This window comes from Hibiscus syriacus, unplaced genomic scaffold (assembly GCF_006381635.1).
Source record: "Hibiscus syriacus cultivar Baekdansim isolate YM2019G1 unplaced genomic scaffold, ASM638163v2 tig00110303_pilon, whole genome shotgun sequence".
In the NCBI taxonomy this organism is placed as follows: domain Eukaryota; kingdom Viridiplantae; phylum Streptophyta; class Magnoliopsida; order Malvales; family Malvaceae; genus Hibiscus; species Hibiscus syriacus.
The window spans coordinates 1582034-1605404 of record NW_024062672.1 but is presented as its reverse complement, the minus strand read 5'-3'; the positions used below and the strand labels follow the sequence as shown (position 1 = coordinate 1605404).

Here is a 23371-nt window from a genome sequence, read left to right as displayed (position 1 = left end):
ACTGTTTTCTATAGAAGTTTCAGGTCCAAGCAGTTGAATTTGTAGAACGTAAGTGTATTATCATAAGTTTAAAAAAATGAACAAATATTATTTTATAATCATCGCATAGACTATTTAAAAATAATAACGATTTTTATTTATATTTTTTCACATTACACCTTAAATTATCTTTTATATAATTTATCCTTTAATTCTGATTTTCATCTAAAATGTACGGTCGTTTCTATATATTTACTTTCAAAATTGTGAATTATCGGAATACAATCAACTTGCTAATATATTGTAAATCTTTGCATCATCAATCGGTTTTCAGTTAAAGAGTTGCTTTGGATGGACAACCGGTTTCTGGGAATAATTTTGGGACTAGTAAAAGCTATCGTTGAGGAAGAGACAAGTTTGGTGGTAGAAAACAGAGAATGGAACAAAGAAAATGCAGGTTTCCAGGTCAAGGAATCATTAATAAAGGAATGATGAGTGGTGACAAAATATGATGTTCAATCATGAACCCTTTCATCAATACTGCTTCCAAATTTGATCCCATTTTATTAAATTATATTATTCATTTATAAAAAAATAAAATGTGATGCCGGCTTTAACTTTGTCTACCATGTTGTCTTTGTTTTTGTTTGATTAAATCCTGCTTTTTAATCCTTTTACCATATAGTCACTTCACACAAAAACAACTCTTCCAGCTAATGACATTATAAAACTTCATGCAAACTCAACTTTATCACACTAGTGTAGTAGGTGTAAAAAATATATTTATGCAAAAATATATGTTTATGAAGAAAAAACAAGTGTTGAGGTTGTCTATTGTCCAGTAACATTAAGAAGCCAAATTGGCCACCATATATGCATGTGTCTATCGACCAGATACAATTATTCCATCTCATTGTCATTTTTTGAAGCCACCATATCAACCCTTTCCCAGACCAACTTTTGCATTCCAAGACACCCCTTTAGTTCGTTATTTTAGGCATCCTTTCAATTGCCTAAATCTACAAAAATTAAAGCTTCAAACATTTATAAATACAAAGAAGGTATGAGTTGTTAATTCTAGACACAAGGGAACCTTAGTTATCCCAAAAATAAAAAGACATGAAAGTGCCGAGTTGCTTCTCATTTAATAAATCTCAGACACAATCTTTTTTTTTTTCATACAGAACTATGAGAAAGAAATACATATATGATACAACTTCCATAATTGCATGCGAAATTTTACTTCCACGAAAAATAATCTGGAAAGTCCCATGTTGAGAATCAGCGAGTCCCGTTTGGCTATTTGGTAGACATGTACAATTACTACTGCAAACAATCAAACGAATGCAAGTATATAATATTATTCCCAACTCCTTCCAGTTAACATCATAATTCTCATCAACAACGAAAGAGTATGCATATGCATATACGTCGGCCCATGAGCACCGTAATTGTGACGAGGAGAGACAATGAAGTTTCATCCAGTAACATTATACAGCCTCGAGCTTTTACTGACTGTGAAAACCTCTCTCGCGAAGAAGCCAACCGTGACCTCATTATTGAAAAGAGTCCAACAGAGGACCGTATGCGGGTGATGCTGAAGCATGTAAAAGTGCGTACCTTAGACTACCTAACAGCAATAATCCCTCCATCTCATATAATGTCAAAAAGAATCTTGTATTATGTGCAAGATGACGACTTCATAGGAGTTCCAACCATTCAGGTGAGGAATGGCATGTCAGCACGCCCCGTTTGAGGGGTAGAAGGCTTATTAATCAGCGACTTCAACCGTTCCATGATACTGGAAAATGATGGACGCTTACAAGGCTCACTGCATTAAAAATCAACAATGACAACGATGAAAGAGGGAAGTTTGCTCATATCACAAAATCTTTTTTGACTTACTTGGCCCAGCAATCCTCGATTATGGCAGCCACTTGAGGATTCAAATCCCGAGGAATATCAAGCCTTTTGCCCTTAAAACCAACAGCCGCTACTACCTGCATAACAATTCAGATTGGGCTATGTTTGTTAGAAATTAAACTCCAGAAGATTGTCACTGCCTGACAATATGTAAGTTTACGAGATAGTAAAAACCCAAAGTTCAAAGGCAAATTAGAGAAAAAAATGCAGATATATCAATAGTTCACGTTCATTGAGGGGTATGTTATTCAACAAAGTGCAAAACTTAGATACTCCATTGCAAGCTGCAAAAATTTCAAAGAGCTTCCCTTCACACTTTTTCCAGACACATTCACAAACATTAAGTTAAGTAGACAAACTTGAGCTTTATTTGAATATAGCATGCATACATGCAGCATAGTGATAAAGAAACCCATACAGTCCATTTTCATGACATTCAAGTATGTGGTTCATAGCTCAGGTCATACAACACACTCGTTTGAAATGCTTATAGAAAGTGGTTTGTTCCTCTTCAAGGGAACTTTTAGTTGCTATCAGATTATCATTTCCTTTTAATGAAAGATTTGATATGCGCCTTGTCAAGCACATTGAAGCTAAATCATCAAGCAAAATGAGACATCTGATAGGACAAAATCTATAATACATTAACAAACCTGTGCTGGATTTATGTTGCCCCATGGTAGTTGCAATGTTGCAAGCTCCCACAAAATTACACCGAAACTGTATACATCAGACTTCTCATTTGATGGCTAATCACGGAGAACTTCTGGAGCCATCCACTCGGGCTAATATAAAAGAATGTATTTGTTAATATTTTGCAGCATAAACGGTGATCTATGGTAACTAAAATAGAAATACCAAAAGTATAGTTAAAAATTAGTTTAACATACAGTTCCAGCTGCTGATTTGGATGAAAGAAATGGGTTTGCCTTCAAACGAGAAAGCCCAAAATCACAAACCTGAATTTACAGACCAGGAAAGTGAGGAAGAAATCTGCGAAGCAACTTTTGAGAGAAATTTGCATTAAGAGAGAAATGGATATAATTACAAAGAAAGTAACAAATTATAGTAGACAATGTTGGCTCCAACTATATACATTGATGGATATAACAAAAACTAGTTGAGAACCATTTCCAATAGTAAAAACCTGTGGTTATATTTGATAAATGCAAAGACATTACAAGGCTTGAGAACTATTTAGATTCCATTATCAGTTAAGAACAAAAAAGCCAATCACGTGGCTTTTATCCATTGAAAAAATAAGTAAATGAAAACGGCAAAATGTTTATGCTTCCTATGACAGGATTATAAGGTGAAAACACCATGCTCTTTGAGACACAGCAGCAACATTCTGGAGCTTACCTTCACCGTATATTTCTTGTCAACCAAAAGGTTTAGTGATTTTAAATCTCTATGAACAATAGGGGGATTACGTCTATGAAGATAATTCATTCCCTTTGCCTGTGCACGAAAGAAAAATGATGGTGACTTAGACCATATCATTAACAAAACATTATGATGATACATAAGAAAATGGAAAACAAAAAACAAAAAGAAAGTAAACCCTTTGAAACCCACCACGTCATAAGCCATACTCGAGCGACGCTTCTCATCCAACACATCTCCCACACCAGGCTTACGCAAAAGCCTATACAAGCTACCTCTGCAAATTAGAGTCAAGGTTTTAATCCACTTAAGAATTCAAACCTCTAAAAGTAGTAGTATGAAGTAAATAAAACAACCTTTTCGTCTTCTTTATTCAACTGATGGAATGCAAACACGGTGTTTCCCATTTCCCCCCACCCAAAAAATAAATAAATAACAACAAACCTTGATAAGTATTCTGTGACTATGGACAAGTTAGGGGGCTGAGTAACAGCTCCCATAAAAAGAACAATATTTGGATGCCGTAGGCGTTTCATTATTGCAACCTAACAAAAAATTGAGGTGAAAATATAATCATACCACAAACATGAATGAAAAACTGATGTTTCTTAATCTCAAGAACAAAATTGTTCAAAACGTCAGCCAACTCATACCTCACTCAAAAATTCTTTATAAAGCTCACCATGCAAATCCTGTTGCATGAGAATTTTCACGGTAACATCCTGTAATTAAAAAAATAAGATTATACAGAGAAAGAGGAATCATCAACAGCACCTGTAAAATTTATCGTTCATTCCTGCCAGGATTAATTGCAACCAAAAAATGTTTTTTATCTGGTTCATAAATTCTGGTGGCAGATAGGTTGTTTAGTCCCCAGTAAGCCCAAGATGTGTCTTACCCGAGAGATGAAGCATTCTAGATTAGTGTCAACAAGGGGCAACGTAGGATTCTAACCCAAGACTACTTATTTCAAGGCAAAAAAAGTCTCCAATTGAGTCAACATCTTTGTCAATTTTAGTTAGTCCAAAACAAAGTAAATCAAGAAAATTTTTTAATGAGGAACTTCAGCTCAAAAGCAGTGAATACTTTTATGTAAAAATTCATCAAAGATGGACCAAACTCCAAAAATAAAATACTATAAAGTATAGAAGGTCCACTCTTACAATGACTGTATATGAATCAAGGTGCATTTCCGGATTTACCGTATTCAAAAACCTTTTCATTTACAGGCATGGCTAAAGAGAAATAGCATGTGACAAACTAGATTGACTGCTGGTTTACAAAGGAAAATTACAGGGTTTGACACTACATTTCCATGCATTAATAGTGTCAAGATCAATATTCGGAACTGAAAGTGAAGCTTTGATGTTCAAATGATGTGAGCAGAAGTGAACTTCAAGCAGTTTAAGTTTTGGAACTGCGAGAATGCTGTGAAGAAATTGATTCAGAAAGGAGAGAAAAGATTACCTAGACCTCAAACCTAACTTCAGCAGATGCCACCTAAATCGATTGCACAAATACTACATTCTAGAAAATCTGAAAGTCTTACAAATACCATAACTCCTAAAACCAAATACACATAAAACAAATTCTGCATCTTCAGAAATACTAATACATGTCATTAATGAATCTATCTACTTTCATTTGTCAAATATATATATCAATAATTGTTTATATTTTCTCATTCCCAAGGAACATCACAAACAAAAAAGGCCCCAGAACCTCCATAAGACGATTAGAATTCAGCATACAACAAAGCAGTGCCAACAATAAACAAGATGCAGAATAGGAGATGTCAAAAATAAAATTTTCATAACATTTAACTTTATCCTTATGAAAATACTTCATAAACAGAAGGATTCTTACCGAGCCATTCCATTAGGCACGATGAACAGTTCCAAGAGAACCTTTAAAGAACCAAGTCCAAACCAAAACATGAATTATGACCAAGAATATGATCTCTCAGTAGTCTATTCTGTGAAAGAATGTTCTTAAAGACGATGAGAAAATACCAGAACCAATTCTCTCTCTTAAAACAAGATCACTCCATGGAATGTCCAAATCATCAGTGTCAAGGACATGTTCTCTACTTCTTTTGCCAGGAACAAGTTGATTACCCTTAGCAAACCTCGAGTCCTTAGTAGGACCCCCCATTGGGCCAGCCAAGACTAGATCTGGTACATCCCTATGCCCTAGAGGAGGGATGTGCTTTAAAGGATCTCTAATGATGTTCTTTGAGCTTATTATAGACTGTGAATACTGGGAATCTCTATCATGAGCAGGTGGCTTAGCCCTATTACGTAGGGGCAACTGTGAGACATCATTCATATTACTTGACATGTGAACATGGTTATTTCTGTCTGTGCCAATGTTGCCAAGTTTATTTTCTTCATCCATAAAAGTACCTGAAATTACAGACAACTATGTTTATTTGCGTACCAGATGAATAACAAAAACAAGTTTTAACCATGCAAAGATAAGACATGACTGAACACCAGGAAAAGGCATCAAATTTATGTCACAAACATCTAATGTATTACAGATATAGAAATGGCAGCCTCAACAGTGTTATAAAAGTGCAATTAACAATAACAAAACCAGGTAAGCAAATATATATATATATATATATATAAACAAACCAGATTAAAACCTATTTATGAATGCCTGCCCACGTAAAATTGTAAGGGTCGCTTTTCTGGTTTCCCTTAGAGCTCAAAATAATATGACAACACCTTCAATTGGGTCCAGGATGAAAAAAATTTAGCCACAATTGAAAAGCTAGTGCAAAAAAATTCAATGGCAAGATTCATAAGTGTTAAGTTAGAGATTAAATTATCTATTGCTTTCATAAATGCAGATGCTGAAAATTTTTATAAGAACTTGAAACAATACAATTCATCTTTGAGACTTCGACTAACATTGTACTCGATAAGGGACTTCACAAAATACGACATGTGGGGAAAAAGAGCGAAAGAAACCTACTTCAAACCAAATGAAAGACAAGCCTGAAATCTAAAAGCAGATAAGGTGCATTCAATAAAGCTTTTCATATAGATAGTAACCGGAAATTTACCTGCTGTAGCATCATCAAATACAAGATTAAGTGATTCACAGTCTGAAAAGTATTGTTTGGCCAATGACCTGAAATCAGTGGCAGGTATAGCTGGTTTGAGATGTGGAAAGCGCAATGGGGAAGAAATTGAGATGGAAGAAGGACCATTGAGCAAGGAATCGGGCTCGCATAAGTAACCTGGGTTCCCAATTAGATCAACAAGATACTCCCTGAAGTCACAAAGACTGTAAGGTAAGACAAATTCCCCATAATAATAATATCCAATAATTCTCAATATCAAATTTGTTCAAGAATCAAAATCCAATCTCCAAACACTACAAAACCCAAGTATATAAGCTTCCGAAAGCTCATGAAAAAACAAAGCCCAACTACACTAGTGAATTAAACCCTTCTAGATTTATGTCTAGGATAGACATTCTGCCATAACTTGGAAGGTTATCCATCAGATTGACTTCATGAGATTTTCTTGTCTATGGAAAACTTTAACCAAGGTAAGTCAAGGCAGTTTATCACAAACCGTTGACCAAAATGGGAAGAAAGACCACAACAGGAAAACGCACTGCAACCAAGCAAGTGGAGTAGCAGGTGGAACTAAGCAAAATATAGTTTCAAAAAACGTTGATCAATTTCCACATGACAAACAACAACTTCAATTAAAAATGCAGGGTTCCTTTGCCAGCAAAACATTGTAATTTAGAAACAAATCACTAAACAAAGACAATTTCAGAATTTAAAGGAAATAGGTTGTAAATCAGAAACAAAACAAACATAACCAACACCAGCCAAAACCAAAATATCACCGTGCTGATATAAAATACCTGTCAAGCCCAAAGCGAACAAGGCAAGAGGAAGCATCATCTCTTTTGCAATATTTGCATCCCTTTGCAATTCGACATGGCAGATCAATTGTGTCAGCTAACACCTGCATAAGTCATGTTTGAACTGTGAATGAATCCCCTTCCCTTCAAAGGGGAAAAACATTTTATAACAGGAAACTTGTTCCACAAGTAGTGAAGGCACAAAAAGTTAACTATAACTAAGCGAAAAATCATCCCAAAGCCTCACAGGTGAAATGAGAACACCATAAACTTAGGTCCTTACTTTGAATAGTAAAGCTCGATGTCTGCAAAGGCCAGCGGACAGGCTACCTATGGGAACCACAACTGAACCTAAGCAATCTTTTAAATCATCACTGCAGTCCCTCCAATATGAAACCAAGTCATCCTCTTCAGTTGTAGATGAACCCCTTCGGTTTGAAATAGAACAATTACTCACCATAGAACAAAAAATTGTATGAATTTTGAAATTTTGTGCATTAATGATATAGGTAACTCACCCCATGCGACAGCAGACAAGCTGTGCTAACTCCTCAACAACTTCTTTTGTGGTTATGCAGCTACGAAAAATGTTATAGACTCTATTTTGGAGTTCCTTTATGCCGAGATCACTTCTTCGGTCAACCAATATCACTTCTAGTGGTGAACCAACCGCATGATCAACAGATCTAAGAGAGTCGATTGATGGAATTCGTCCATGCTCATGCAGATCAGTGCACATAGTCCAGACATATGGATTAACTCCATAAATTAAATAAAATCCATCGGGAACCTTTTCAAAATATGATAAGCAGCCACTCACCTGATGCACATACCATTGAAAAGGCATTATATAATTTATATTCAAATGTTCAATTTTTTATCAACAAATTCCTGAAGCATGAGGAAACCGTGCAACCTCTTTTTATTTCATGTTATGTCGCTTGGGAACTTTGGAATAAGATTATCAAGTTTTGGGATTTATCTGTAGTTTTGCCAAAGGATCCTCCCTTTTTTCTTAGCTCTTGGTCCGAATTGAGGGTGCATTCGATGATTTGGAAGTTTATTCCGAGTGTTATTTTTTTGTCCATTTGGAAATCTAGGAATGCAATTGTTTTTGATAGAGCCTCTCTGGACAGTATATCTCTTTTCTTCATAGTTAGATTTAGGTTATCTAAGTGGTTTCCAGCCAAGTGTCCTCAAGTTCTTATCCAGGAGGATGTGTTGATTGGAGATCCTTCCCTCGCAGATAGTGTCTATGTTCCTAAATCTAAGAGTTGCCTTGTGCTTTGCTGGCTACCCCCTCCACGAGATTTTCTTAAGATGAATGTTGATGGAGCTGTAAGGTTTGATGGGTTAGTCGGAGGTATAGGTGATATTTTAAGAGATTGGAATTGTTATACTCTAATGACTTTTTCGGAAAGTATTGGTCAAGGGCCCCCTCCAGTTACTGAATTAAAAGCTATTAAAAGAGGCATTGAAATATTTCTTTCTTCAGCTTGGGTTTCTGTTGGTAGGTTGATTGTTGAAAGTGATTGTAAGTCTTCAGTGGACTGGATTTAGTCTCCGTCTTCAGCTCCTGTCTTCTTTAACTATCTAGTTAAGGAGATTTTGTCTCTTTTTCTGATAAGGTGTCTTTAGTTAGGTGGATTCCAAGGGTTTGTAATTGTGAGGCAGATAGTTTAGCTAAGGAAGGGATTTGGTGAATGTAAGGTTTTGGTTTTAGGATGTTTTATTCGTTTTTGTAGCTTTTGATTACTGATGTAATTGTTATGTCTTATGTAATGTTATTATATTTGTACGAATTATAGAGATATGGTTTGTTATGATTTGATATCATTCCTTTAGTTAAGGGATTATGTACATATATTTATACAATCTCTTATTTTAAGGGATCACATCCTGGGATTAGTATCTTTCCTTTCTTAAGTGTTTCCTACTTTAGAGAGATAATTTGTATATAAAGATGTAATTTGTCCTATTGAAAATAATATGAAAATACAGAGAATTACTCTGATTTCTACATGGTATCAGATTAGGTTACAGTTTCTTTCCAACCTAGACGATGTCCATAACTTCTTCTCCTACTCTGGAGATCACTTCGAATCCAGAAAATTTTTCTGGTTCTGCTGCTCAATTAGAAGGTAATCTGGTCATGAAAGAACCAGAAGGTAAACCTCATGCTACAGTTTTTTTCTCCTCCCAGTTAACCCCTAATTGGACCCTCGATTCTGGTGCTACAGATCATATGACTGGTAATAAGGATTTGTTTTGCAATTTTTTTCCAAACTTTGGTAAAGCTATCAAAACGGCTGATTGTTCCTTGTGCAAAATAGAAGGACATGGCACTGTTATTCTCAATGACCAGATTGTACTTAAAAATATCCTCTTCGTACCAAATATGGCTTGCAATCTCATTTTCGTTAGTAAACTTTCCACCGACTTGCACTGCTCCGCAATTTTTAATTTGATTGTACTTTGCAGGCATTGAACTCGAAGAAGATAATTGGTAAGGTCAACTTGCAGAATGGTCTCTATATTCTTCCTGCCTCTACTAAAATCGAAATCTCGAAATCTTTCACCGCTTTAGAAAAAGTTGATAATGTTATATTATGGCACTATCGTTTAGGCCATCCTAGTTTCCACTATCTTGCAAAAGTTTTTCCTGTTCTATTCATTCATAAAAGGCCAAATTCTTTTTCATGTAAAGTTTGCTCTCTTGCCAAACATACTAAATCAACTTATTCTCCTTCTACATATAAGCATTCTCACCCTTTTGCTTTGATCCACAATGATATTTGGGGCCCTTCTCGGGTGAACAATACTGATAATTGTAAGTGGTTTATCACTTTTGATAACTCCGTAAAAGGTCACATTTTGGGACATTTTCACTTAAGTTATTGAGTGTCTGATAGCTCATTTAGGACCATGTAGATGCATTTAAAAGCATTTAGTTGCATGTGGTAGAATTCAGTTTGGCGCAGTATTTTATTTTTAAAGCGGTGTTGCTTTATGGGAAATGTGCTTGTTTGATGATGTGTAGGAATTGAAAGCAATGAGAAAAGGAAAGAAAATATCGTGACATAAGGAGATTGCTGAGCAAAATGAAATTGCCAAGTTCGACTGGCATTTCGATAGCACTTAAAGTGCGAGAAGATATTTTTGAAGCCAGCTGTTTACGACTTTCCGAGAGCTCTACCGGAGAAATCTACCTCGAAGATCCGCCTGGAGGGGTCGGCGCTGCTACAGCCGATCCTACTGACCACGCCGCCTATTCTGCAGATCCTGTCTGTCCTTGGGTGTCTGTAGCGGGATTATGTCGGGTACTCAGTCGGCAACCCATACTGGATCAGTGCTATGCTCTGCCCGATACTCACGTGATTTAAGCATGGTTTGGGATTTTCTAGGAATTTCAACACCAAGTCCTAGGGTTAATTTTCCCCTATAAATAGAGGATGAAGCCACAATGAAGAAGACTTTGGTTTTACGCTGTTTTGAGCTAAAATAGAAGGAGAAAAAGGTCTCTTCTTTTCTCAGTAAATCCTACTTGCCATGGCATTTCTCTGTGACAAGCTTGAGGGAGTGGCGTTCTAGACATCCGAGAGGAGCTAGTTTGCTGGGGGCAGTTCGTGGTGGCCGAGGGAAGCTCTGACAGTGCACGTCAAAGGCTTTTTCTCATTCCCTTAGCTCTTTGTTTTCATATTTTGTTATTGTGTTGTAAGGAACGGATGAAACTTGCTTTGTGCTTGTTTATTTCGAACCCCACCATGAACTAATCCTATTTGGAGGGAGTTCACTTGGATGTTTAAGTTTTATTTCAATGAATGGTTGTTTTTATATGCTTTAATCTGTTTTGTTTATGAAACTTAATGCTTTAAGGTTGTAGGAGCTACGAGAGTAGTCTTTCCTTAGAAGATGCTTAGGGTTCGAGAGAATGCCTACGCAAAATATCTTTAGTCTTCAAGAGAAGCTAGGGAGGAACTACATAAACAAGGGGTTATAGGTAGTAACTAGGCTTAATCCACCTTAGAGATAAGGTTAGGATTTCATTCGACTAAAAGGAGGTGTACAAAAATGTTGAAATTCCTAGAATTAAGGAACAATTTTTTTTTCTTAATTCTAGGAGTTTGTCTTATGTAAATAGTCAACTAATCTAATTCCCTGATCTTAGGAATTATTTCCTAACTTAGAGTAGTTATTCCTTATAAATTGTAATTTACGTTTAGAGCAATAAAGTAAGAATTTCATTTCTTCTCACATTTGTTCATGGCATCAGAGGTGTAGGACTCATTCGATCCTATTCTGCTCTTCCTCTAGAAATTGTTCTTGCGTTGTTTTCTTCCTATGGCAGAACAACCAGAAAAGCTTTTCGAATCTAAAACCTCAGCCCTTGTATCATCCAACACTTCATCCTCTACAAAAAATACCTTTGATGTCTGCCTAACCAAATCTCAACTCGAAGCCCTACGCAAGATACTTGAAACACCTATTACTCATGGATCCTTGGCTATTCAAGGTACTGCTTTTAATATTACTTCGTATTCAACTAATCAATCCGCTTGGATCCTGGATTCAGGTGCCTCCGACCACATGACAGGTAACTCATCCCTGTTCCACAGCTACATCCCCTGTCACAATAAATCTCGTATCTGAATAGCTGATGGTTCATACTCGCCTGTTGCTGGGACTCGGGTATTTCAACTCACTGAAAAACTCTCTTGACAAAGTCTTACATGTCCCAAGTTTATCCTGCAATTTACTGTCAGTTAGTAAACTAATTGAGGAAATGCTGCTCTTGTTGAATTTTCTGCTCGTGATTGTGTTGTACAGGAACAGAAATCGGGGAAGATGATTGGCACTGTTAAGGTTGATGATGGACTCTACATATGGAATAAAGACAATAAGAAAGGAAGTTTGGCGTTATCTGCTTCACATGAGGACACAATTATGTTGTGGCACCAAAGGCTAGGACACCCAAACTTCTTGTACATGAAGTATGTATTTCCTCTGTTATTTCGAAATAAAAATCTAAATTCCCTAAAGTGTGAAATCTGCCAACTCTAAAAACATACTCGTGTTCCTTATACATTAAAACCTTACATCCAATCCAAACCTTTCTCCTTAATACACAATGATCTATGGGGGGCTAGCCGAGTGGAAAATATTATGGGGGCAAGATGGTTTATAACATTTATTGATGACCATACTAGAGTTTGTTGGGTTTATCTCCTCAAAGAAAAGTCTGAAACACCCAAAGTATTCCAAAATTTTCATTCAATGATTAGAACCCAATTCAATTCCACCATACAAACGCTCCGCACCGATAATGGAAGAGAGTACTTCAACTCGATTTTAAGTCCTTACCTTGCAGAACAAGGCATCATACACCAAAGCTCCTGTCCAGACACACCACAACAAAATGGAATTTCGAAAAGGAAAAATCGGCACCTATTAAATGTTGCTCGAGCCCTAATGTTTACCACAAATATCCCAAAATACCTATGGGAAAAGGCTGTTCTTACCGCATGCTACCTAATCAACCGAATACCATCCAAAATCCTTAAATTTCAAACACCTCTAAATACCCTTCAAAAAGCTTTCCCTCTTTTCCATGTTCCTACCATACCGGTTAAATTATTCGGGTGTAAAGCCTTTTGTCCATAACCATCAACCCAACCTATCTAAACTTGACTCTCGTGCTCATACTTGTGTTTTTGTTGGCTACCCCCTACGCAAAAAGGGTACAAATTGTAGGAATTATAGAGATGATTTGTTACCATTCCTATAGAGATATGATTTGTTACCATTCCTATAGAGATATGATTTTGTAAATAGATTTCTGCAAGCCCTTATTTTAAGGGATCATATCCTAGGATTATTATTTTTCCTTTCTTAGAGTTTCCTACTTTAGAGAGATATTTTGTATATAAATATGTAATCTTTCATATTGAAAAGAATAATAAATTACATAGAATTACTCTGATTTCTACATGGTATCAGCTTAGGTTACGGTTTCTTTCCAACCTAGACGATGTCCACAACTTCTTCTCCTACTCCGGAGATCACTTCAAATCCATAAAAGTTTTCTGATATGCTACTCAATAAGAAGGTAATCTGGTCATGAAAGAACCAGAAGGTAAACCTCATGCTACAGTTTTTTTCTCCTCCCAGTCGTCCCCTAATTGGATCCTCGATTATGGTGCTACGGATCATATCAGGTATCTCCACCCACTTTTCATTCTCAACCTTCAGATTTGTCACATGTAACTACTCCCATTGATCCATCGGTAGTTCCTATCACTACTTCACCCATACCCACTTTAAATACCCTTCCTGAAAATACACCTACTCCCATTCAAAATCTTCCACAAACAACACCAATCAAACAACTTCGTTTCTATACAAGGAAAAGAAAACACATTCCTGAGGCTGTTTTGCAATCTGATTTTTGCCGAGAATTGGATTTGGGTCCAGCTGCCGAAATAGAAGAAGAAATCAGTAAGTATACTTCCACTACTCTAGATGACTTCCCTATTGCTATTAGAAAAGGGGTTAGACAGTGCACCAAGCATCCTATTGAAAAATTTGTTGGTTATGATTCTCTGATGCCTTCTTTTCAAGCATTTACAGCAACCTTGGATAAAGAACAAGTTCCCACAAGCATAACTGAAGCTCTAAAGGATTCTAAATGGAGAAGGGCTGTTGAAGAGGAAATTTCTGCACTGGAGAAAAATGCTACTTGGACTGTTACAGACCTTCCTCAAGGAAAAAAGGCTGTTGGTTGTAAGTGGATCTTTGCTGTAAAGTATAACTCTAATGGTAGTATCCAATGATACAAAGTGATACTAGTGGCCAAAGGTTTTACACAAACATATGGAATAGATTTCACAGAAACTTTTGCACCTGTGGCGAAGCTGAATACTGTTCGAGTACTCCTAAGTTTGACTGTAAATTGCGATTGGTAATTACACCAACTTGATGTAAAAAATGCTTTTCTTAATGGCCAGGTAGAAGAAGAAGTCTATATGAAAATGCCACCTGGCTTACAGTCTGCTAAAGGTAGCAATAAGGTTTGCAAGCTCAAAAAGTCTCTATACGGGTTAAAACAATATCCCAGAGCTTGGTTCGAGAGGTTCACTAAAGTCATCCTAAAAACGGCTACAAGTAGTCCCTCGCCGATCATACTCTTTTCATCAAGGTAACTTTTACAACTAAGAAAGCTATCCTTATTGTGTACGTGGACGATATAATTCTTACCGGAGATGATGAAGAAGAGATTTGCAATTTGAAGAAGTTAAATAAGGAATTCCAAACCAAGGACTTGGGAAAGCTAAGGTATTTCCTAGGAATGGAGGTGGCAAGGTCAAAAGAAGGACTTGTGATCAACCAAAGAAAATATGTACTTGATTTACTCAAAGAAACTGGTTTTCTTGGTTGTAAGCCGAATGATACACCAATGGAGGCAAGCTTTAAATTCAACAAAGAAGATGGATCCTTAGTAGACAAAGAGAAATTTTAAAGATTAGTTGGGAAACTAATTTATTTATCCTTGACAAGGCCAGATATAGCATTTCCTGTAAATGTGATAAGTCAACACATGACCAATCCTACTAAAGAGCATATGGCAGCAGCAAATAGAATTCTCAAGTACTTAAAGAAAACTCCAGGACACAGTTTAATGTTTAAGAAGACACAAGATAGAACTGTTAAGATCTTTACAGATTTTAGTTGGGTTGTAGACCTTACTGAAAGGAGATCCACTAGTGGCTACTGCATCTTTGTTTGGGGAAACCTTACAACTTGGAGAAGTAAGAAACAATCTGTCGTTTCAAGAAGTAGTGCTGAAGCTGAATTCAGAGCACTAGCATTGGGAATATGAGAATGAATTTGGCTACTTAAACTACTGAAAGAACTTGTCACTAATCAAGATGATCACTTTGAAGTTTTGTGTGATAATCAATCTGCCATTCAAATTACCAAGAACCCAGTTCAACATGATCGGACAAAGCATGTTGAGATTGATAGACATTTTATTGCTGATCAAGTTAACAAAAAGACAGCTACACTTTCATACATTCCTTCAGAAGAACAAGTTACAGACATTCTTACTAAGGATTTGTTACCATTCCTATAGAGATATGATTTGTTACCATTCCTATAGAGATGTGATTTTGTAAATAGATTTTTGCAATCCCTTATTTTAAGGGATCATATCCTAGGATTATTATTTTTCCTTTCTTAGAGTTTCCTACTTTAGAGAGATATTTTGTATATAAATATATAATCTGTCATATTGAAAAGAATAAGAAATTACAGAGAATTACTCTGATTTCTACACAAATGTTACTCACCTACTTTGCATCGTACATTTGTTTCCCGAGATATAACCTTCTTTGAAACAGAACCATATTTTTCAGCAACTCATCTTCAGGGGGAGATTCTCAATGAAGATGAGAACCTCAATACCCTCCTTATTACTCCACCACCCGATCTTAATCTACCAAAATTTTTTTATACAAATGACATCCTCATAATCCCCTCACAACAGCCACCTAATGACAGCCTCATAGTCCCCTCACAACAGCCCCCTTCCCAGCAACACAATGATGATCCTAGTCTGCAGAAACAGCAACAACTTGCTCCACAGCTTGCTCCTGAAACTCGGTAACTCTGTGCTCCTGAACTCCGGGTTTATTCAAGGCGTCATTAATCTCCTGAAACTGATATAGCAGTGCCAAATTCATCTACAACCGTTGACTGTTCTACAACAGAGGTAACCCCTGATTCTTCATCTATTGATCTCCCAATTGCTATTCGAAAAGGTGTAAGGACCTGCACCCAACACCCTATCTCTCGGTTTGTGTCTTATGGAAATCTATCCAAGTCATACAAAAACTTTGTGACAAATATTGACCATGTAAAAACTCCAAGGGCTATGAAGGAAGCTCTTGAATCACCTGAATGGAAAAATGTTGTAATGGAAGAAATGAATGCTCTAAAAAATAATGGAACATGGGAAATCTCGGATCTGCCTGAAGGGAAAAAACCAGTAGGCTGCAAATGGATTTTCACCACAAAATTCAAAACTGATGGAACTATTGACAGGTACAAGGCTCGACTTGTGGCAAAGGGATTCACTCAAACATATGGGCTCGATTATGATGAGACCTTTGCACCTGTTGCCAAACTTAATACTATCCGGGTTCTTCTATCACTTGCTGCAAATCTTGATTGGCCTTTGACTCAGTTGGATGTTAAAAACGCATTCCTAAATGGTGAATTGGCCGAGGAAGTGTATATGGACTTTCCACCAAGATTCGAAGAAGAAAAATGTCAGGTATGCAGGATAAAGAAATCACTATATGGGTTGAAATAGTCCCCAAGAGCTTGGTTTAGTCGATTTACCAAGGCTATGACCAGCAGGGCATATACCCAAGGACAAGCTGACCATACCATGTTCTACAAACATTCAAAAGAAGGTAAATGCTCCATCCTTATAGTCTATGTTGACGATATCATTCTAACAGAAGATAATTCGAATGAAATCAGATGCCTAAAAGAGTTCCTTAGCACTGAATTTGAGCTTAAGGACTTGGAAAATCTAAAATAATTCCTTGGAATGGAAGTAGCAAGGTCTCGAATAGGTATCTCCATCTCTCAACGAAAATATGTTCTAGATTTACTGAAGGATACTGGCATGTTAGGTTGCAGACCTGCAGAGACCCTGATGGAATTCAATTTGAAACTTCGAAATAATGAAGATGGAGAGGAATTAGACAGGGAGAGATATCAACGACTTGTGGGAAAACTTATCTATCTATCTATCCCACACTCGTCCTGACATTGCTTTCAGTGTGAGTGTTATCAGCCAATATATGCATAACCCAAGGGAGACACATCTAGAGGCTGTCCATAGGGTGTTGAGATACTTGAAGGGAACCCCAGGTAAGGGTCTATACTTCAAGAAAACAAATAACCGATATGTAGACATCTACACAGATACTGATTGGGTAGGTTCGGTGAATGATATAAGGTCTAAAAGAGGTTACTGCAGTTACGTGTGGGATAACCTTGTGACGTGGAGAAGTAAAAAACAATATGTTGTAGCCCACAGTAGTGCTGAAGCTGAATATCGATCTGTCACATGGTATATGCGAGGGAATTTGGATACAGCGACTAATGAGGGAATTAAAAATGCCTCACACCAGACCTATGAAACTGTACTATGACAATCAGGCAGTAGTGAGCATAGCATACAATCCGGTTCACCATGATCGTACCAAACATGTAGAAATAGATGGCCATTTTATCAAAGAAAATATCGAATCAGGGAAAGTATGCATAACCTACCTACCAACTAAACAACAAATTGCAGACTTGTTTACCAAGAGCCTAAACAAGAACATGTTTGAAGATCTCACTAGCAAGCTGGGTTTGATGAACATCTATACACCAACTTGAGGGGGAGTGTTGGAATTCCTAGAATCAAGGAATAATATCTTTTTTTCTTAATTCTAGGAGTTTGCCTTATGTAAATAGTCAACTAATCTAATTCCCTGATCTTAGAAATTATTTCTTAACTTAGAGTAGTTCTTCCTTATAAATTGTAATTTACGTTTAGAGCAATAAAGTAAGAATTTCATTTTTTTCTCACATTTGTTCAAAAAACGATAGGTTAGATGTTAATGCTGCCGCAAAAAGGTATTACCGAGACATATCCTGTTATCTGGACCAATAGGATCACTGCAGGGGTTTACGCCAATCGGTTTTGCCAGGGCATCTTTAACCTGTTGAGTCTCTTACTAGATATAGCATAGGGCTCCTCAGTAGACTCTGTCGGGCAGTGTAAGCATAGAAGAAATACTATTAAGAGAAATAGACTTAGGTTTTCCTTGTGACTCCCATCACTCATTCCCATCGCTGCTTGTCGTGTGAGAAAGCTAAAGTTCTATCTATTTATATATATATTAAATCCAGCAATTGCATTTTATTTTGCCTTGACATTTTTATTTGTTTGCACTTATCACAATTTAATTTGCCACGACATTTCCATCCACTTTGCCACAACATAATCAATTGCTACCACATTACCATCGTTCCACTTCCACATCAGTCATTCCATTTTGCCCATGCATTATCATTTGATATACCATTACTAACTTTACTTAGGTGACAAAGTAAAGTGCCTTGAAAAACTTATTTAATTTCCTTTAATCCCTGTGGAGACAATACTCAACTTATCACTGTATTACTTGTTCGATTTTATATACTTGCACATATATCCGCACTCTTTTTATAGTACCCACAAGAGCGGACAACTTTCATTGATGATCACAGTAGGATAACTTGGACTTATTTACTAAAAGATAAATATGAAATTACTGGAGTTTTTACCCAATTTTATAACGTGGTTGTCACTCAATTTGGGTCTAAAATTCAGCTCTTTAAATCTGATAATGACAGTGAATTTTTTGCTAAGTATTTGGGTACGTTTTTCAAGGAAAATGGCATTGTTCAAATTAGTTCTTGTGCTGACACCCCACAACAAAACGGTATTGCCGAAAGAAAAAATAGACACCTCCTTGAAGTTACTAGTTCTCTTCTATTTACCACTAATGTTCCAAAATATTTATGCGGGGAAGCCTTATTAACTGCCACATATTTAATCAATCAAATACCTAGTAAGGTTTTACAATTTCAAACACCTCAATCTATATTTATGCAATACTTTCCCCATTTTAAACCTATCTCCTCCATTATTTCACTTAAAATATTTGGTTGTACTGTTTTTATCCAAAAAATTGCTCCTAATAAGTCCAAGTTAGATCCTAAATCATTAAAGTGTGTACTGGTTGGGTATTCTTCACTTAAGAAGGGTTATAAATGCTATCATCCTCCCTCTAAGCGATTTTTTACCATTATTGACATAACATTTTATGAGCAGGATCCCTATTTCACTCAGGCTGAAATTCAGGGAAAACATGGAAAGATTTTCAACCACATCAGGTATCTCCTCCTACTCTACATTCTCAAACTCCAGAATTGCCACCAATTTTGTCTTTACCTACAAATTGTCACCTGTAACTACTCCCATTGATTCATTTGTAGTACCTATCACTACTTCACCCACACCTACTTTAAACACCCTTCCTGAAAACACACCTACTCCCATTCAAAATCTTCCACATACATCACCAATCAAACAACTTCGTGTCTATACAAGGAAAAGAAAACATATTCCTGAGGCTGTTTTGCAATATGATGCTTGCCGAGAATTGGATTTGGGTCCAGCTGCCGAAATAGAAGAAGAAATCAGTAAGTCCACTTCCCCTACTCTAGATGACTTCCCTATTGCTATTAGAAAAGGGGTTAGACAGTGCACCAAGCATCCTTTTGAAATATTTGTTGGTTATAATTCATTGATGTCTTCTTTTCAAGCATTTACAGCAAACTTGGATAAAGAACAGGTTCTCACAAGCATAGTTGAAGCTCTAAATGATGCAAAATGGAGAAGGGTTGTTGAAGAGGAAATTTGTGCACTAGAGAAAAATGCTACTTGGACCGTTACGAACCTTCCTCAAGGCAAAAAGGTTGTTGGTTGTAAATGGATCTTTGCTATAAAGTATAACTCCAATGGTAGTATTCAACGATACAAAGCTAGACTAGTAGCCAGAAGCTTTACGCAAACATATGAGATAGATTTCACAGAAACTTTTGCACATGTGGCGAAGTTGAATATTGTTCGAGTACTCCTAAGTTTGGCGGTAAATTACGATTGAAAATTACACCAACTTGATGTAAAAAAATGTTTTTCTTAATGGCAAGCTAGAAGAAGTCTATATGAAGTTGCCACTTGGCTTACAGTCTGTTGAAGGAAGTAAAAGTTGTGCAAGCTCAATAAGTCTCTATACGGATTAAAACAATCACCCAGAGCTTAGTTCGAGAGGTTCACTAAAGTCATTATGAAAAATGGTTACAAGCAGTCCCTCGCCGATCATACTCTTTTCATCAAGGTAACTTCTACAAATAAGAAAGCTATCCCTATTGTGTACGTGGACAACATAATTCTTACCGGAGATGATGAAGAAGAGATTTGCAATTTGAAAAAGTTGTTAAATGAGGAATTCAAAACCAAGGACTTGGGAAAGCTAAGGTATTTCCTAGGAATAGAGGTGGCAAGGTCAAAAGAAGGACTTATAATCAACCAAAGAAAATATGTACTTGATTTACTCAAAAAAACTAGTTTTCTTAGTTGTAAGTCGATTGATACACCAATGGAGGCAAGCTTGAAATTTAGCAAAGAAAAAGGGTCCTTAGTAGACAAAGAGAAATTTCAAAGATTAGTTGGGAAACTAATTTATTTATCCTTGACAAGGCCAGATATAGCCTTTCCCGTAATGTGATAAGTCAACACATGACTAATCCTATTGAAGAGCATATGGCAGCAGCAAATAGAATTCTCAAGTACTTGAAGAAAACTCCAGGACACGGCTTAATGTTTAAGAAGGCACAAGACAGAACTATTAAAATTTTTACAGACTCTAGTTGGGCCGGAGACCTTACTGAAAGGAGATCCACTAGTGGCTACTCACATTTGTTTGGGGTAACCTTACAACTTGGAGAAGTAACAAGCTTGAAATTTAGCAAAGAATAAGGGTCCTTAGTAGACAAAGAGAAATTTCAAAGATTAGTTGGGAAACTAATTTATTTATCCTTGACAAGGCCAGATATAGCCTTTCCCGTAATGTGATAAGTCAACACATGACTAATCCTATTGAAGAGCATATGGCAACAACAAATAGAATTCTCAAGTACTTGAAGAAAACTCCAGGACACGGCTTAATGTTTAAGAAGACACAAGACAGAACTGTTAAAATTTTTACAGACTCTAGTTGGGCCGGAGACCTTACTGAAAGGAGATCCACTAGTGGCTACTCACATTTGTTTGGGGTAACCTTACAACTTAGAGAAGTAAAAAACAATATGTCGTTTCAAGAAGTAGTGTTGAAGCTGAATTCAGAGCACTAGCATTGAGAATATGCGAAGGAATTTGGCTACTTAAACTACTGAAAGAACTTGGCAATAATCAAGAGGATCACTTTGAAGTCTTGTGTGATAATCAATCTGCTATTCAAATTGCCAAGAACCCAGTTCAACATGATCGGACAAAGCATGTTGAGATTGATAGACATTTTATAGCTGATCAAGTTAACAAAAAGACAATCACACTTTCATACATTCCTTCAGAAGAACAAATTGCAGACATTCTTACTAAGGCTTTGCCAAAGCCTGTTTTCAATAAATTCCTATTCAAGCTGGGATTATACAATGTATATTCTCCAGTTTGAGGGGGAGTGTAGGAATTATAGAGATATGATTTGTTATGATTTGATATCATTCCTTTAGTTAAGGGATTCTGTACATATATTTATACAATCCCTTATTTTAAGAGATCACATCCTAGGATTAGTATCTTTCCTTTCTTAAGTGTTTCCTACTTTAGAGAGATAATTTGTATATAAAGATGTAATCTGTCATATTGAAAATAATATGAAAATACAGAGAATTACTCTGATTTCTACAATATTAATAAATTAAGGCATTCTTTTCCTCATTCCGCTGGTTGGTTCTTTCTTTCGGGAAAGAAACCACTATGAGGGAGGTTTTTAATGATGCCTCCTATTTCTATAAAAAAAATCAACAAATTCCTGAAACTTTACTAAACCCTAGTTTTCACATGTCATTTATTCCAGATGCTGTGCAGCTATATACTCCCATTGTACCCAAGTTCATGTCCAATATCAGAAGAGTAAAAGTCATCTCTTGCGAAATTCAGAAAAATAAAAAAGTTCTCACACCAAAAGTTCAGATCGATATAACACGGGACCAATGGAAAACTATAGTTATGACAAACCGACTTCTCACATCACAACAAAGTGTAAGAGCTCATGCACTAACATCCATTATATCTTATTACTGGTCTTTAAAATCATCTAAAAACTAGTTCCATTCACTATCATGATGGTTATATTTACCTAGGCATATTTATTAAATCTCCTAGTCTTGCAAATCATTAAGTAAATTTAAACAAGACAATCGAATGATGTAGTGAACAAAAACAAATCTACAAGAAACATACCCAGAACCGATGGGAAACTATCTCAGCAGAGCTGAAGCTAGTTGTTGCGGAATTATCCAAAACCGGACCCAAAAAATTTGGGTCATCAGCACAGGTAGCTTCCGAAGAAAGCCTTAAATCTAACGCCAGCTGCAACTGATAACTCTCCTCCGTTTGCTGCACCCAGCTTTTCCCCGACGATGAACCCCCAATTTTCGTTCTCAAATCTAGAAGTCCAGAGCTCCCATCATGACCATAAGCGAACGCATCAATCTCGTTAGCTGTCGTCGTAGCAAGGGTCGGCACATACTCTCACCGAAGCTACTCCCGCTTGATTTCCTTTGAAGATCGATCGACGAAGCAAAAGTATTCCCTCCTCCTCCCCCACCGCCGCCACCGATTCGATTTGCTTGTAGTTGGGCGTGGTTTTGACTCTGACTAAGACTCTGACTCTGATCCCAATCAGTTAAACCTCTCTCCAATTTCACTTTGTTCTTGCTACTCGCGGCTTCGCTTGAAATCGAATCGTAATACGGAAGCGGAGCTCTCGATATGGACACCGAGAACTGGTCTTCAGGATACTAGCAAAGGAGAGAGTAATTGGGTCTTCTCCCGGGCATTTCCATTGAAGCTCTAAAGGAATTGCCAATCACAAAACCCTATAAAACCTATGAACCGCCATTGATGAATATTTGAAGCTTTTTAGCTTCTTCTTTTTCCCCTTCTTTTGTATATATATTTTTCTTTTTCCTGAACTTTTCTCTCTTTCAACAATTCTATTGTCGGAGAGAAAAGGTTCCACTTTTATTCGGTGTTGTGATTGTAATATGATTTTAAATGGATAAATTAAACAATGGTCATTTATGTTTGAGTTAATTTTTGTTTTAACCATCAATGATTAAAAAGTTACCTAATATTATCAAGGGTAAAATACACCAAGATCACTTAATTATGCGTTTGGTAAGAAACGTGTCACATTTTATAAAGTTACAAATAAATCATTCAATTAAAATATTATTACACACAAGTTAATAATCGTTAAAATTAACATATGTCTAACATAATTTGATATAATAA

General features: G+C 36.5%; 1 pseudogene; it reads right to left on the bottom strand.

Moving 5' to 3' along the window:
* Positions 1-1264: 1264 nt before the first annotated feature.
* LOC120116772 lies at positions 1265-23075 on the bottom strand (annotated as a pseudogene).
* Positions 23076-23371: the final 296 nt, after the last annotated feature.